The 14,756-nt window shown below is 40.9% G+C and overlaps 1 long non-coding RNA gene across 1 annotated transcript in view; it reads right to left on the reverse strand.

Annotated features, from left to right (window-relative positions):
- Positions 1-2,633: 2,633 nt before the first annotated feature.
- LOC144819498 (uncharacterized) overlaps positions 2,634-14,756 on the reverse strand; it is a 160,359-nt gene continuing 148,236 nt past the window's right edge. The window contains exon 3 of the long non-coding RNA XR_013607410.1: positions 2,634-2,728. This is a non-coding gene — a long non-coding RNA (uncharacterized LOC144819498). The remainder of the gene's footprint in view (positions 2,729-14,756) is intronic.

Genomic DNA, 14,756 nt, shown 5'->3' on the forward strand with positions numbered 1-14,756 from the left:
CACTACCGCAGAATCCTGTTGATATGAAGGGGAACTGTATTTAAAATGTCTTCCAGCAGTTCATCATCTGTGTCACTAACTCCATACCCATACTTCTCTGGTACTGCATCTTTCTTTTTCTCTGTACACTTTTTTCTCGTTAATTCCTCAACTGTTCTGGTAGGAAACATACCGTCCGTCATGTTATCACCCCCCACCGTCTCATCATGTCTTTATGACTCAAACCCCATACTCTTCTATGAATAAAAAGGATAATTCTTTGCACCTTTGTGTCTCTTTCATATATCTCATCTTCCCATTCACCTAAGGCTTCAAACTGAGTCGGTCTAGGTCTCGGTCTCGGTTCTAGTCTCAATATTCTTTCTCTCAAATTTTGAAGTACAGCTGTGCAAAATTAACCGATTTCTGGAAATGCCAATACTCCATCACTTTTAGTATACTTCGCTCAATTTTCCAACCAAATACAGGTATGATAGCCATATTTCACCATCATATAAGATGCTGGTGTTTTCAGTGGTGTAAGTACCTCTCCTTCCCTAGTCACAACCTTTTTGTCTTTCTTGAAAAGATATTTGAACTATGCAAACCATGGCGGTTTCTCTCTATCTCGCTTATTGTATTAAGCCATATTTTACTGTTTTTTTGCCGAAGCAAATTCACACAATTTTCCTCCAATCTGTTCTTTCTACTGTTCGACCATTCTAACCCATCCCCGCACATCTCTCCCCAACTCACCAATCCGAAAACTCTACGTCACTCTCACACTGACCTATTCCAGCACGTCTCACACCAATGCACCAATCAGAAAGCTCTTCATTCTTTTACAACTGGCCAATACCAGAGCAGTCCTTGTTGATGTCAGCTCTACTCCTGCTTCTGCTGACCCCTCCTTTACAAAAATGATCAGCATTGTTTCTTAACTGGTCTGTTCTGACTAAATCGATTAGTTACAACGTAAAACACATTACCATTGTCTGTTTCTCTAAACAAAAGTGATAGTTTATTCGAACTTACAAGAATACTGTTTCATTCTATAGGTGTAGCTCACCTCTCTACCTTACCCTTCTCTCAAGCAAGAGGTAAACCCGTTTCTCTGGGGATAAAACACATATGGAGACTATACTGCTCCTGAGAATTAAGGCCAAAGTTTCACAAGAAAACCTGTTGCTATTTCACTCAATGCAAATCATACATGAGTTTCCCTAACATAACACTATCTTGTGTTATCACCAACTTGAAATCAGACAATGTACAATTCCATGTGACTTCTCTTGCCACACGTGTCCACTTCCTACTTCCCGGAAGCTTCAAAATTCTGACTACATATAATGTAATACAAACTCAACATAGAGTGTTAGACATGAAAAATCAATAATCAATAATCACCAAACTAATCTATAGAAACCATAACTCTGCTACCAAGACATCTGATCCAGCACCGACTAATATAAATCTTTCCTTAATGACACTTAACCCAGAAAACATCTACACAAACTTTATCATATTAAACTCTATGTCGGTGGGGCCCATAACACCGCATACATACATTCCCTCAAATTTCTGGATCAAACGCTAAGAAAAATGAGCTGCTGGACTAACAGAGTACCTTGTTAAAATGACAGAATTATTACTTACACATTATATGCATTAATTTAAGATCCTGTTGGTTCTAAACATCAAAGTACTCCTCAATTTGGTCGATGGACCAACCAGTAGAATCGGTTGATGCGATTAAGTTCAGCTCAATCACAATTAAAACCTTTAACATTTATTAATCACAATTCTATTTTTAAAGAACCACAGACTCATTTAGAGTTAGCATATGATTTTATCTAAATTCTTTGAGCAAATAAGTAAAGTTCTTTATTAGACAAAATACATTTAAAATATCGATCAGCATTTAGGTAAAATTTAAAATAGAAACGGAAAATATTCATTACCCTTGGCCATAGGGCGATGACAAGAATGAATCACCAGGAAAGAAATATGAACCACAGGTCATAGGATAGGACTCCCAAAACTGATTGACTGTCCTAATCAATCAATCAATCAATCAATCAATACACTTATAAAGCGCACTACATACCTGTGAGGGTCTCAAGGCGCTTAGGGGGTAGGGAGTGCTGCTACAGATCGAGCTGCCTCTAACCTCCTTGGACGCAATCTCCTCCCAGGGACAACTCCCGCAACTATCTCGTTCCTTACGCAGTCAATAGTTCAATAAGTCCAGAATGACAGAATAGAAGAAGCAGCAAGCTGCGCACAACGTAAGAGCAGACTTTCTTATACCCTTTTCTCTGGCTCACTACACTTAAAGTTGCAATCATGCTAATTGGTCCATTGCAGGGATGGTGATGGTCACCTCATCGCCCTCCTTGTTCAAACCGGTTTTAAGACAATAATGCATACAGTAGTTATCATGATCCACAATGTCCAAGTGTAATTCCTTGTGTTAAGGTATATTGTAACAAACTCTGATGGTCACTCATTAGTCCATCCTTTGTAGCTCGAATCTCCCATCCGTTCCCATGCATACATTCTGAACTCTTGGCACAACTCTTGCTGCAGGTCAGGCTGGCCTTGACATCTCTCGCTCCGGGCACAGGCTGCATACACGTGACTGAAGCATTCACTCTGCTCTTGCGCGGGGCCATTTTGTTCAGCGCATGCAACCTTATCCATTTCTGACGGCCATTTTTGAAGCACAGCCTAGCAGGCCGGAATGAAACTAATATAAGAACAAACACAACAAAAATTTGAAATAGAAAATAAGCCTTTCTGTTTAACAAAGACCATTCTAAAGACCTGTGTTAGGTATTACCTAGCAGAAGCGACCTTTAAAGCCATTTTACTTACCATCTGCATTCTTTGCCACAGTACAATTCTCTACGCAACACAAATCATGCAATTTACTCTATTTACAATGCAAAACACATCTCTAATGTTATTTTGCTTTACATTTGTAAATAAATTAGAATTTGAAATTCCAGCAAGTTGCCCACGTGTACTGTTTAATAAGGGTGCATTTCTTGATTAATACATGCGTTCAAACAGTTAGTATCATTAAGGGTATGAGGTTATTAACTTCCAAGGGGTACAAAAAATACTTTGTTTCTCCTGCTTCATCACAGGGCAAAGGAGGGCAAGTACACAGTCTTTCCTAAATGAACCATTAATTCCACGTACAAGCCTTACATGCATTACAAGCCCTTAAGTTCACTTTTGTTCACTGTCCATCTTTCTGTGGTGTCACTGTGTACTTGTATAACCCTAAGACATATTTTCTCCCTTTTTATAATGCTGGGCCTTTCACAGCGAACCTTCTCCAATGTATGGTCACTTCTAAGGATTTTCAAATGTTTCTCTAAAATGTCCTTGCTCTTCCTGGAACTACTGCTATGATAAGCAGTCTAGTCTCTCCCCTTTCTTTGGCCTTAGCCATCCACTGGAGTGAAAGAGATTCTCATCTCTCCCCTTAAGAGCCCACTGGGTGTTTCCTCGCTTTCTAAATCTCTCTATTGTGAGTTTTTGTTTCTTCTGAAATTATGTCTTTATTTTACAGTACTGCTTCACTCTCAACAGCTTCCCGCTAGGGATACTCAACCTTCGACTGACTGCTGAAAGCATGTAGGTGGCTGTTACCAGCCAATGGTTTTCTATATAGGCTGGTTTTCAGTCTGTTATCGTTAACCTCAATTAGTCTATCTAGAAATTCAATTTCATCCTCGCTGATTGAGTTTCTGTACTAACCCCAATGCTGATTCTTCCCACCCCCTCAAATGATCAATAAATCAGCTATGAACCTGAACCAGATAATAATGTAGTCTGCCTCATCTATGGTTTCTGGTGCTCCGGACACCTGCTCCACCAACCACCCAAGGAATAGGTTTACAAACTGAGGTCAAAGCACAAGCCCATCACAGTGCCTTTAAGTTGTGTACATATGACCCCATTGAAAACAAAGATAGCATTCTTGAGGCAATGATTAAGATCTCCATAATCATGCCTGTATGTGTGATAATGCTTAGGTCTAGCCCTTAGCAATTGTTGGCATGCTTTGATGCCATCTTCATGCCCGATGTTTATATACAAGGAACACACATCTAAGGTCATATGTAGAAAATCATCTTCTCATACTATTCCTTTAATCTTAGGAAGTCTTTAGTCTCGTTAATATAGGAAGGCAATGTCATTACAAACATTTAAAAAAACAAAACATATTTTGATGTATTCTCCAAGGCACTCCCTCTGGATGAATCAGTAGGGCTTCGTGGGGATTGATACTGTTCTTTTACACTTGGGTAAAAGATATATCACAGGCATGCATGGATAATCATTCTTGGGGTAGTCAATATTCCTCTTGTTCAAGTAACCCTTTATTTTTCCATCTGTCTAGTTTCTCCCAATAATCCGCAATGGTTTTATTGTACTTTTCTCTGTTAAAGAGCATATTACAGTGACTGTCAGACAACTGCCTAAGAATTTCCAAAATGTGCATGTTTCTAGGTAATACCACTATATTACCACCCTTATCAGCAGGGCGGATAGCATCATTAGTATCCTGGGAGATGGCTTCTAACACCACCTTCTGGTTCCATGACAAGTTCCAAGTTCTACTCTGGCATCGTGCCTCAATTTCTTTTTTTGTTTCCTTAGTACTGCTGCCCATATGGGGAATAAAAGTTGAGTTTGGTTTAAAATTACTTGGAAATGATCTGTCATACGTAATCCTCAAATTGTCCAAAAAATCCTCAATGTCGACAACCCCCTTCCAATGTATCATCTACTCTTTGAGTAGCCATGCGCTAATTACAATGATAAAGCTGTTTGGTGTGGGGGTGTTTTTCAAAGTTGCTGCCTATAAAATGCCTTTCATGTCTGTATGTGAAGAAGGCTTGCAATACATTTGTCAATTTTGTGTGTGGATTAACAATACGTTTGCACAGTTTCTCTTTCTGCTGTACCTCTACTGTTTTGTGTGAAGAAACAGAATCACAGCATCATAAGTAATCTGGATGAGAAATTGACCTGACAGGCCTGGGCGAAGGTAGCTGAAGGGGAGAAGAGAACAGTTTGAGAGAGAAGGGCCAATAGTGAAAATGAGAGAGAGAAATAGTGATGGTAAATGAAGAGGGGGCACACTAAAAACAAGAACAGAGGAGAGAGAAAGAATTAAAGTTAGATGAAAAGAAAGGAAAAAGTAAAGCAGAAGTTTGTGCCACAGACCATTTTTATTACTGCCTTACTTCTCTCCTTCCCCATCCAGCATATACTTTGAAATATAAACTTGGTTTCAAATCAAGATCAAGTAGGACATCATGACCTCCTTCATCATGTACAGGCAGACATTCATCCAGGCATTAGCATGGGGTTGCTTGTGCTGTAGACTATTGTTAACCAGAGATGATAGTAGTATGCTGACGGTGTTGAGGCCCAAATTATTTTAGATCTAGCCGCAACATTCAACATAGTCAACCATCTCACTCTAAAGAATTTTGCAGAAGTGGGTATCCAAGGCACTGTTTGTACCTGGATAGCTGACACAGCACCTTGGATATTGACCCATACTTGAACTTAGCAAAAGTAATTTAGATGAGACAATTGCACCAAGCATTGGAGGGTAGAGTTGAGGATTTGGGCTTCAGGTTGCTCCTGGAAATGTTGAGCGAGGGATTAAATGCTGGAGCTCAACCAGGGGAGGTTGCACCAAGCCTTGGAGACTGGTGGCCTCATTTATGAGACCCTGTGGGTACTATTGCGGCACAGGGACATCACTTTTTTGACATTCGGGTGGCACAATGTTCCACTGGAATATTTATAAGGCTACGTAAAGCCACGTTACATGGCTTTTCATGACCTTAGAAATATGTGCCCCTTTCACACAGAAAACTGCATGAAAGGGACCTTCCATGGGTGTTGCTGAGGGTGTTTCCAGCAACACCCATGACTTTTTGACACTGCCCAGATTTACGAGAAATAAGAAGTCTGAGGCAGTGCCAAAAACTTACGCATTCTCAGGGAAGGCGTAAGGGAGGCACAGTGAGAAGAAATATCTTTATTTCTCCTCGTTGTTCCTCTTTCAATGTGTGCTGCATTCTGCAGCACACACAGAAAGAGGAAAATATCTCTTGTGAGTATTTTTGTGCAGGAAGGTTTACCTTCCCTTCTAGTCTCATTGCACCTGGTAAAGAGATTAGTGTATAAAGAACATTGCTCAAATCCATAGGGATGCATTACATTTGCCATAGGTAAATTATGACCAAAAAAATTACAACATGGCAGTTCACTACACTTTTGTATTTACATTCCATTAACATTGATGTTTCCCTTTTCTATTGAAGAGTGTTTTGGTGAGGTTACTACAAAATGTTATATTTTGTTTGCTGTTGCGAGGGTCTGATTTAGTTACCAAGGGGGTAAATCAGTATTCAGAGAATACACAGTTCTGATAAGGTTCTTCTGACCTCTTGAAATTTGCAAGGAACAATCTTTGGGAGTTTTCTCCTCCATTTGTCACATTGTTGAAACAGGAAGTACATATTGATGGGAAATTTGAAGTGGTGAAACTTTAAGGAAAGTAGGGAATATATTAGTGGTATTTACCAATCAATTAGTAGCTTTGCTCTTTAAGAACCCATGCACAGCCAACTGGACTCACGGATAGAGCATGAAATGTAAGGCATTTCCTCTACTTTGTCCTCTGTGGAATCCCTAGGATAGTTGACCTGTCTATTCATCTAAAATCCTTTGCCTCCTCAGACTTGTTCTACGGTTTTGGAAGACATCCTCATGAATAGACCCTTATGAATATCTAGAACTGTTCTTGACAGAGTTTAATGCAATGGGAAACTACTGAGGCCTGAAGGACTTTAGTCTTGGGAATATTATGTAACCAAAAAGAACCTGCTGACCAGTTGGGTATGCACACTTACAGTGTGGAAGCACTGAGAAGACGTTTTAACCTGTACCAGTTGCACAGTATTCATACTTTTTTTTGTCAAAGTAGAATGTGGTGACTGCAATGTCTAGAATTAAGTACAAGAAGGAAGATTGGTAGAACTGCATTTATCTTCTTTTCTACCTATTCCCTTGTATCTGCTGCAGTTCTGGGGAAACGTTATGGGGGCAGTGGATGAAGTACACCTCTACACCTATTCTGATGTGTATTTGGTTCGTTTACCAGTTCTGAACAGTTCCAGGGTGGAATAGGAATGACAAATGTTTGTGAATGCCCACAAAACAGACATTTTTGTGGTCATTCACAAAATTCTACGCTCACCTATACACCATGGAGTTCCTAGTTTATCCACTGCTTGAGTTGGAATTACTGGTGTGGAGACCTCCACACTCATAGGGGATCTCTACACAGGTAATTGGATTTACACCAACCAAAAATCCCTGAGTAAGTTTCTACCAGGCATAAAACAAAGACATGTGGTTGTAAACTTACATTTAAGTCCAAATTCTCCTTTGTGAATGGTGCTCTATGAATAATATCACGTATTTATTTGCCATGGAACGTGTCAGCACTTCACAGCAGTGATCCCTTACTAGCAATGGGAGAGTCCCAGGATTTCTCAGAAAGAAGTACTGCCTATTAGTACTTGAATAGCGGGTATTGCTTGTATAATAAAGGGACAGTGGGAATAAAGTCATCAGTAGCCTGGTAGAATCGCAGTATTAACCCTTTATTTAAAATATGAAGTAAACAGATAGAAGATAAATCTGTTTCTGTAGCAAACCCTAATTGCAACATATTGAAAGAGCATTTATTGTGAGTAGTACCTAAAGATTTTGTCAATTTATAATTCATGTTCAGTAGACAATGGAAATGAACAGAGCCTCAACTCTTAGAAGTATCTCACAAATTTTTAAAGTATGATAAATAAACTGTTCTGTAGTTAGCCTACGATATAATATAGCCTTATAGCTTGCCGGATCAGGCTACACCGTCTATTAAAGGCCCGCTCTAGCGTTAAACATGGGAGCGGGACTTTAATAGCCGGTATAGCCCAGCTATGAAGGGCTATAAGGCTATTAGAAAATTCTGCCACTAGAGGGCCCAATGTTCTAACAAATTAAACAAAGGCCTCTCGAGCCCAAGGGGATTGAAATACCCTCGAGCACCGAGAGGACTTTGTTTAAACATTGGAATGTTGCTCTGCGGGCCTTTACCGGCCCGTAGAATCACACAGCACTCCATTGTCTGCAATGGAGTGCTCCACATTCCAATGTTCTAATTAAAGTTATAATTTGTTCTTTCATGGCCCAGAAAGTTTACGGACAGAAAATTCACACACCTCTACAGTTTATCCAAAAAGCAAATGTCCAAAATATACCTTCTCCTTTATTACTCTTCTATTTCCCTGTGTTTGAACTTGCTTTTTTATCGTTGTATACAACCCACACATCAGATTTCTTCTAGTTTCACGTATTCATGTTTAATCCCACATTTACCTGTGCTCTCCTTTTCTCCTCAAGAACCTGATACACATGTGCATTTCTACAGTTCTACTGGTCGCATTCAGTGCACTTTCCTCTCCCTTATGCCCCCCCATGCTCCTGTTCTACAGATGCATCTATCTCCGCCAGAGTTGATCCCTCTTATGCAGGAGCCAGGTCCACAGGTGTCACACTCCTACTTTGCCTCCTCTTCCTAAGATAACTGTCTCAACCTGATTACATTTATTTTACTGATGCTGACCTGGGTGACTGTTGTTTCCCGCCTTTCTCCGTCTGGACCTGCGCCATAATCAGTTTTCTTCCATTCAAATAAATCAGCTGATTATCAACAGCAATTCCCAAATTTATAAGTAAACTAGTTGCCCGTCCCGACGTTGTCCGGGTATGAATTGCTGCCGGCCAGTAGTATATTGTTTTGTAGGATTTCGTTTTGATAGCATTTCTTATCTATGACAAGCCTGTGAAACGCTCCGAATCACAGTGCACTGCTGATGCACTTAAGAGTGCGCCTTCAGTAGTGTGTGAACTCGAGTTTCCCTACTTTATTTTTCCTTGCAATATTATATAGGGCGAAGTCGACAACATGGCATGAGCACAATTTACATTACAGAAGAACACATTCATTTGTGGTAGGCACGGGGAGACAAATCGATTTGCCTGGAATCACAGGATGTTGAGCTGATGCCGAGATTCGAATGTAGTTTCCCAGCTCTAACGTTCGCAATTCTAGAACTTGTGGCGGGAGGTGTGTCTAAAAGTGTATGTCGGTGCTGGCCATCAATGAGAGAGACCTGTGCATTTTTCAAATCGGTGGTGAAAAAACTATGAGTATGTTGCTGGAGATGTGGGCCGCCGTGCAACCAATGTACTTACCGGGGGAGGGTAAACACCCATTATTCCGCAACTTTCTTTCCGCATACCATCACTCCGCATACTTTCATTACAAAAGTACCATGACTCCGCAATGCCATTATAACGCATGGCATTACATTTTATATGCTTTTACCACGCATACATTTACAACGAAATTCGTTGTAAATGCATGAATGGTAAAAGCATGTTTTTTTAATGTCTGGATAAGGTAAGTATGGGTATAGGGGTATATGTTTTGGGGTACTGAGGTATATGTTTTGGGGTGTTTGGGTATTTTAAGGGTTCAGATATAGTTTTGGGTTATGGGGTACAGGGGTAGTTTTAGGGTTTAGTTATAGGTATGGGTTTTGGGGTACAGGGGTATTTTTAGGGTTCAGGGCTAGGTTTGGGTTTTGGGGTATAGGGGTATTTTTAGCGTTCAGGGGTAGGTTTGGGTTTTGGGGTACAGGGGTATTTTAAGGGTTCAGGGCTAGGTTTAGGTTTTGGGGTACAGGGGTAATTTTAGGGTTCAGGGCTAGGTTTAGGTTTTGGGGTACAGGGATATTTTACGGTTCAGGGGTAGGTATGGGTTTTGGGGTACAGGGGTATTTTTAGGGCTCAGGGGTAGGTTTGGGTTTTGGGGTAGAGGGGTATTTTAAGGGTTCAGGGCTAGGTTTGGGTTTTGGGGTAGAGGGGTATTTTAGGGTTCAGGGGTAGGTTTGGGTTTTGGGGTACAGGGGTATTTTTAGGGTTCAAGGCTAGGTTTGGGTTTTGGGGTACAGGGGTATTTTTAGGGTTCAGGGGTAGGTTTGGGTTTTGAGGTACAGGGGTATTTATAGGGTTCAGGGCTAGGTTTGGGTTTTGGGGTACAGGGGTATTTTTAGGGTTTAGGGATAGGTTTGGGTTTTGGGTACAGGGTATATTTATAGGGTTAAGATGGGTTAGTGTTTAAGGGTGTTGGGGTATTTTAAGGAGTAAGGGTGGGTTATGATTATGGGGTGCAGGGGTATTTAAATGGAGCAGGTTGGACACCCGGAGCTGGAATGTACAGAACCTGGGAAGAAAAAACAATGAAATATTGGGCACAACGTATGCTTTTTTTTCCCGTAATCCCGCTTCCCCGCACACGCCCACGCCCCCAGCACACGCCCACTGCACACGATATGAGACATGGCATGAAGGGCGGAACGTACCACACGCCCCCAGCGATTGTCACGCCCCCAGCACACTCCCACAGCACAACATAGACACGCCCACAAGGGACTACTTTGCGGGCACGGTTCTTTTACCTTTTAAATGTATATGGTGGGCGTCTGCATAGCCTATGTCCTTCTGCTGCAACTGCCCTTTCCAACGCTGTATTGGGTGTTGTGATTGGTGCTGTGGTTCCTGAGATTACCCGCCTCAAATGTTTGGGCTCTCTCTTTATTATATTAGTATAGATACTCCTTGGATAACTGTCATATAGAAAACCGCTGCTGTCCTATGCAGCAGATATGCAGCAGGAACACTAGATTTCAACCAAAACTGACACGCAGACAGAAATCGGGATATCTCATCAACTTTGAACCTTAAATACAATTCTTAAACAGATTTAACACACCTTAAAAATACATTAAAATTGGGAAGAGGCAGTTGCTGATACAGAGTGTGAAGCAAATCAGGCTTCACATTAGCATTATATGATTTGACAAAATATTAACTAACACGACTGATAAAGTAGAAAAAAAGTCAGAAAAAGAGTTGGGTCCATTTGCCTTAACACATTAAAAAAGCCACTGTGATGCCTCGAAAGGATTGAAATATTGCGTCATTAGTAGAGTACTGTGAACACTAGGGGCAGATTTATGTTAACTGGCGCATCCCCAGGGATGCGCCAGTTAACATGCGCCACAGTGCGCCACTGCTCCGCCACACATGGTGCGCCGCATTTATGATGCGGCGCACCATGGTGCAAGACAGTGAGGATGCGTGACGCATCTCTCGGCGCACGGGCGGCGCATTGCAGGAGTCATGTCGCAAGTGCGACATGACTCCTGCAATGCACAGGAGCCTCCCATTCAATGCATGTTGCGTCACCCTTACGCCTGCTTCAAGCAGGCGTAAGGAATTGACGTAGAAAGTGACTGAGTGAAATCTCATAGATTTCACTCAGCCACTTTTAGGAGGCGTTCCTGCGCAGGAACGCCCCCCCCTGCGCAGGAACGCCTCCTCATGGCGCAGGGCTTTCCAACGTGACGCATCTCTTAGATGCGTCACGTTGGAAAGGCTACAAACCTAGGCCTTCATAAATCTGGCCTTCATAAATCTGCCCCTAATTGCCTTTGAAAAGGCTTAAGTGTGTAAATTGAAATGAGCTAAGATTATCCAAGGATAAGAAATTGAATCCCGAGGGTCCTCTAAAAATATATGTCATAAAGATGTATAATGAATGATAGCTACTGTTCAGCCCTTCCACAACAAAAAGGGAACAAGGAAAGGGTATTGCAAACATAATGAAACAGCTAATTTTGTTTTCAATAAGTAATTACAATTGATATGAAGATAATATATGTTATTTAGAGGAGACACCCTAAAATAGTGTAAATGGTATTTCCTTTTCATAAGACAAGGAGAGTGGCCATATTCCAAGATATCAGACTGTCAGATACCTTTGTGATTCAGCTGAAAGGGACCATCCTCTGGGGGATAATGATTGTGCGCCCTTGCATTCTCTAGCGCTTGAGTATCCAAAAGCAACTAAAGCTGTGGAAGTGTTTATACATGAAAGAGTTACTAATTAGGACCTAATTAACACTTCAAACGCACAGGCTTTTCTGAGTGATCCGGGAACATTTATCCTACAAGTCTCCTTCTATTTGCGAGAACTATCAGCTTATAGAATAGTTTTCCTCTGAATATTGTAGTTATGCGCTGTGTTATTTGTTACTAACTGTTCAAAGATCAGCAGTCCTTCCTGGTGCCTTATAAGTGTACTTTCTAACTTCAGCTAAACCGGTTTGTAGCCTTTGTTTCCACATTTGTGCCGCAACAACACTAATTGGGCAGCACATTTATGTGTGTGGATTGTTATGTTCTCAGCTGTATCGAAATGGGCTCATCTTCTGCCCACGTGTACACACTTCCATTTAGATATATAAAGCCGTGTGTAAGCATTATTGTAAAACAGGCAACTGTACACTACCAAAAATGCTGCATTGTAATTGGCTCCTATCTGATTTGATATCTACCTGCAATATCCATGCCAGTACCTGAAACAAGACTCACTGCTGTATCAAACCACATATCAGTTTGCCTTCCTGCCATAAGAGACACCTGTAAAGATCACAGAGTTTTGATATAGAAGTAGAATGCTCACAATGCTCACAGTATGTGCCAGCACTGTGAAATATTTTGGAGAAGACAGCTTTAGAATAGTTCATATCCCTGTAAAGATGACTGAAAATATACGTGAACATGTTTTTTACCTCTGCTGCTATAAATCCCAAAACAAACCAACTCCAATAACATTCCTTTTCATTTGTTTGTATTAGATATTTAAATTGTTCCACTGCAGAATTTGTGTAGGTCATGAGAATATTAACTTTTTTTTTAAAACTCTCATTGTTCTGGTACTTACGTTAAAACATGCTTTAATTATTTATATCTAAAAGCAATCTTTTAGAAGTTATTAGAGCAATATTTTTATAGAAAAAATATGTATTTTCAAATGTTGTTATCATGTCCTTATATTTAAGGAAAATACATGGCAATTCTGCTTGGTTCCTCTAAATGTGAGCATTTAGGCAAATAGTTTCATACTCATAAATCTGCACATCACTAAGACTCATTGCATCGAAACCTGAAGAGCAAAGGATTCACCCAATAAAAAAACTCGTAGGTGTTTTGAATATTTAATGCCACTTGACACAATTAAAGCAGTTGGGGGTGCCAGGTCTTGCCTCAACATATGATACTAGGCACACACTAAAATATGCAAGTAATGTCTAAGAGTAAAATTTACTAAGGTTTGCCAACAGCGCTACCAAGATAAAGCTGTGCAAAAAGGTGCATGCTAATTACTAAAACAGAACAAAAGGTGTTTTGCATTGGAAAGGCAAACTGTTCACAACACAAAAACTGCTTTGCAGCACTGTGAGTCATCAAGGAAGCAATACTAAGCTTGATCAACAAAAACCTATAGGATTTGATGCAAACCTAATCCACTTAAGTAGTAGATATTAGTTTTTGGGCTTCGCGTCAAACACTAACAGCTACCTGAAGCAGGTGCAAGCAAGGGAAAATGTGATCTTTCAACGAAATAGACAACATATTGCTTGTTTGCTGTAGTGCACATCACAGATTCAATGCATGGAACCTTCTGAGTTTATCTATGCATAGGAATCTCTACTTCTAGGAATTGGTTCTGGAGGGGTAGGCCTCCAGTACAAATCGTATGCTGGACAGTACACACTAACCTTGCACATGGTGCACAAATATTCTCCGTGTAAGGCAGCCTGTTTGTGCACCAGTGCGTGGGATGAGACATGCATCATGGCAAGTCTTTGTAGATATGAACCTGCGCTGCATTCTCTCCCTTGTGCAACACAGGGTAGCAAATGTGAATGCTGTGCTGCATTGGGCGAAACATTTATAAATAAGGGCCCAGTTATGTAATACTACGGTACTGGTCCTCAGCATCCACAATGGACAATATGACACACGGTTTACCATTTTCTTATCATTGTTAGATATTAGGGCATCATGGAGTTGTGAAATACACCAACTTCACAAATTGCTGACAATGTAGGTGTTAGCAAATCAATACAGGCAGCCCAAAAATCAACAGGCAGGCTGTCACCTTATTGAATTTTACCCCTGCTCACTTATCCCAACAAATTTCCCTGTAGAATGTATGTACCACTACGTCTGACACAAAGATGATGGATGGTATGCACTACCTCTGACAGCCTGATGTCTCTTCTGGCTTCTTCCTGAACTCTGAAGTATATATACATCTATGAAGACTTTGAAACACAAGGTGCAAAGATGCTTGCTTGACAACCTGTTGTTAAGATCCTTTTACTATTAGGATTAGACATTATCTGCATATTGCCTTGTTTACTTTATTCGGATTTCAGCCTTATACTAAATACCTGATAATGGCCATATTGAAGAAGCACAGTTAATGCCTGTTTGACCCTGAACAATCATTCACCTGTTGTTCTCCTCAGATGTGATTGTTGTACCCCCTTCTTGCAGCCACCGGTGGTATTCTGAGGATGGGGGCCAGGACTTCAAGCCTCAGCAACACCGCGGAGGTCCTTTGCTGCCAACGTCACACCGACAGCAGTGCGAGCACCAGGAGGCGCATTTAATAACTCTTCAGGGCTCCCGCAGTGCAAGACTCCCTTCTTGCAGCCACAGGGGGTACTCTGAGGACAGGGGACAGGTCTAAAATC

Source organism: Lissotriton helveticus, chromosome 2_1 (genome assembly GCF_964261635.1).
Source record: "Lissotriton helveticus chromosome 2_1, aLisHel1.1, whole genome shotgun sequence".
In the NCBI taxonomy this organism is placed as follows: domain Eukaryota; kingdom Metazoa; phylum Chordata; class Amphibia; order Caudata; family Salamandridae; genus Lissotriton; species Lissotriton helveticus.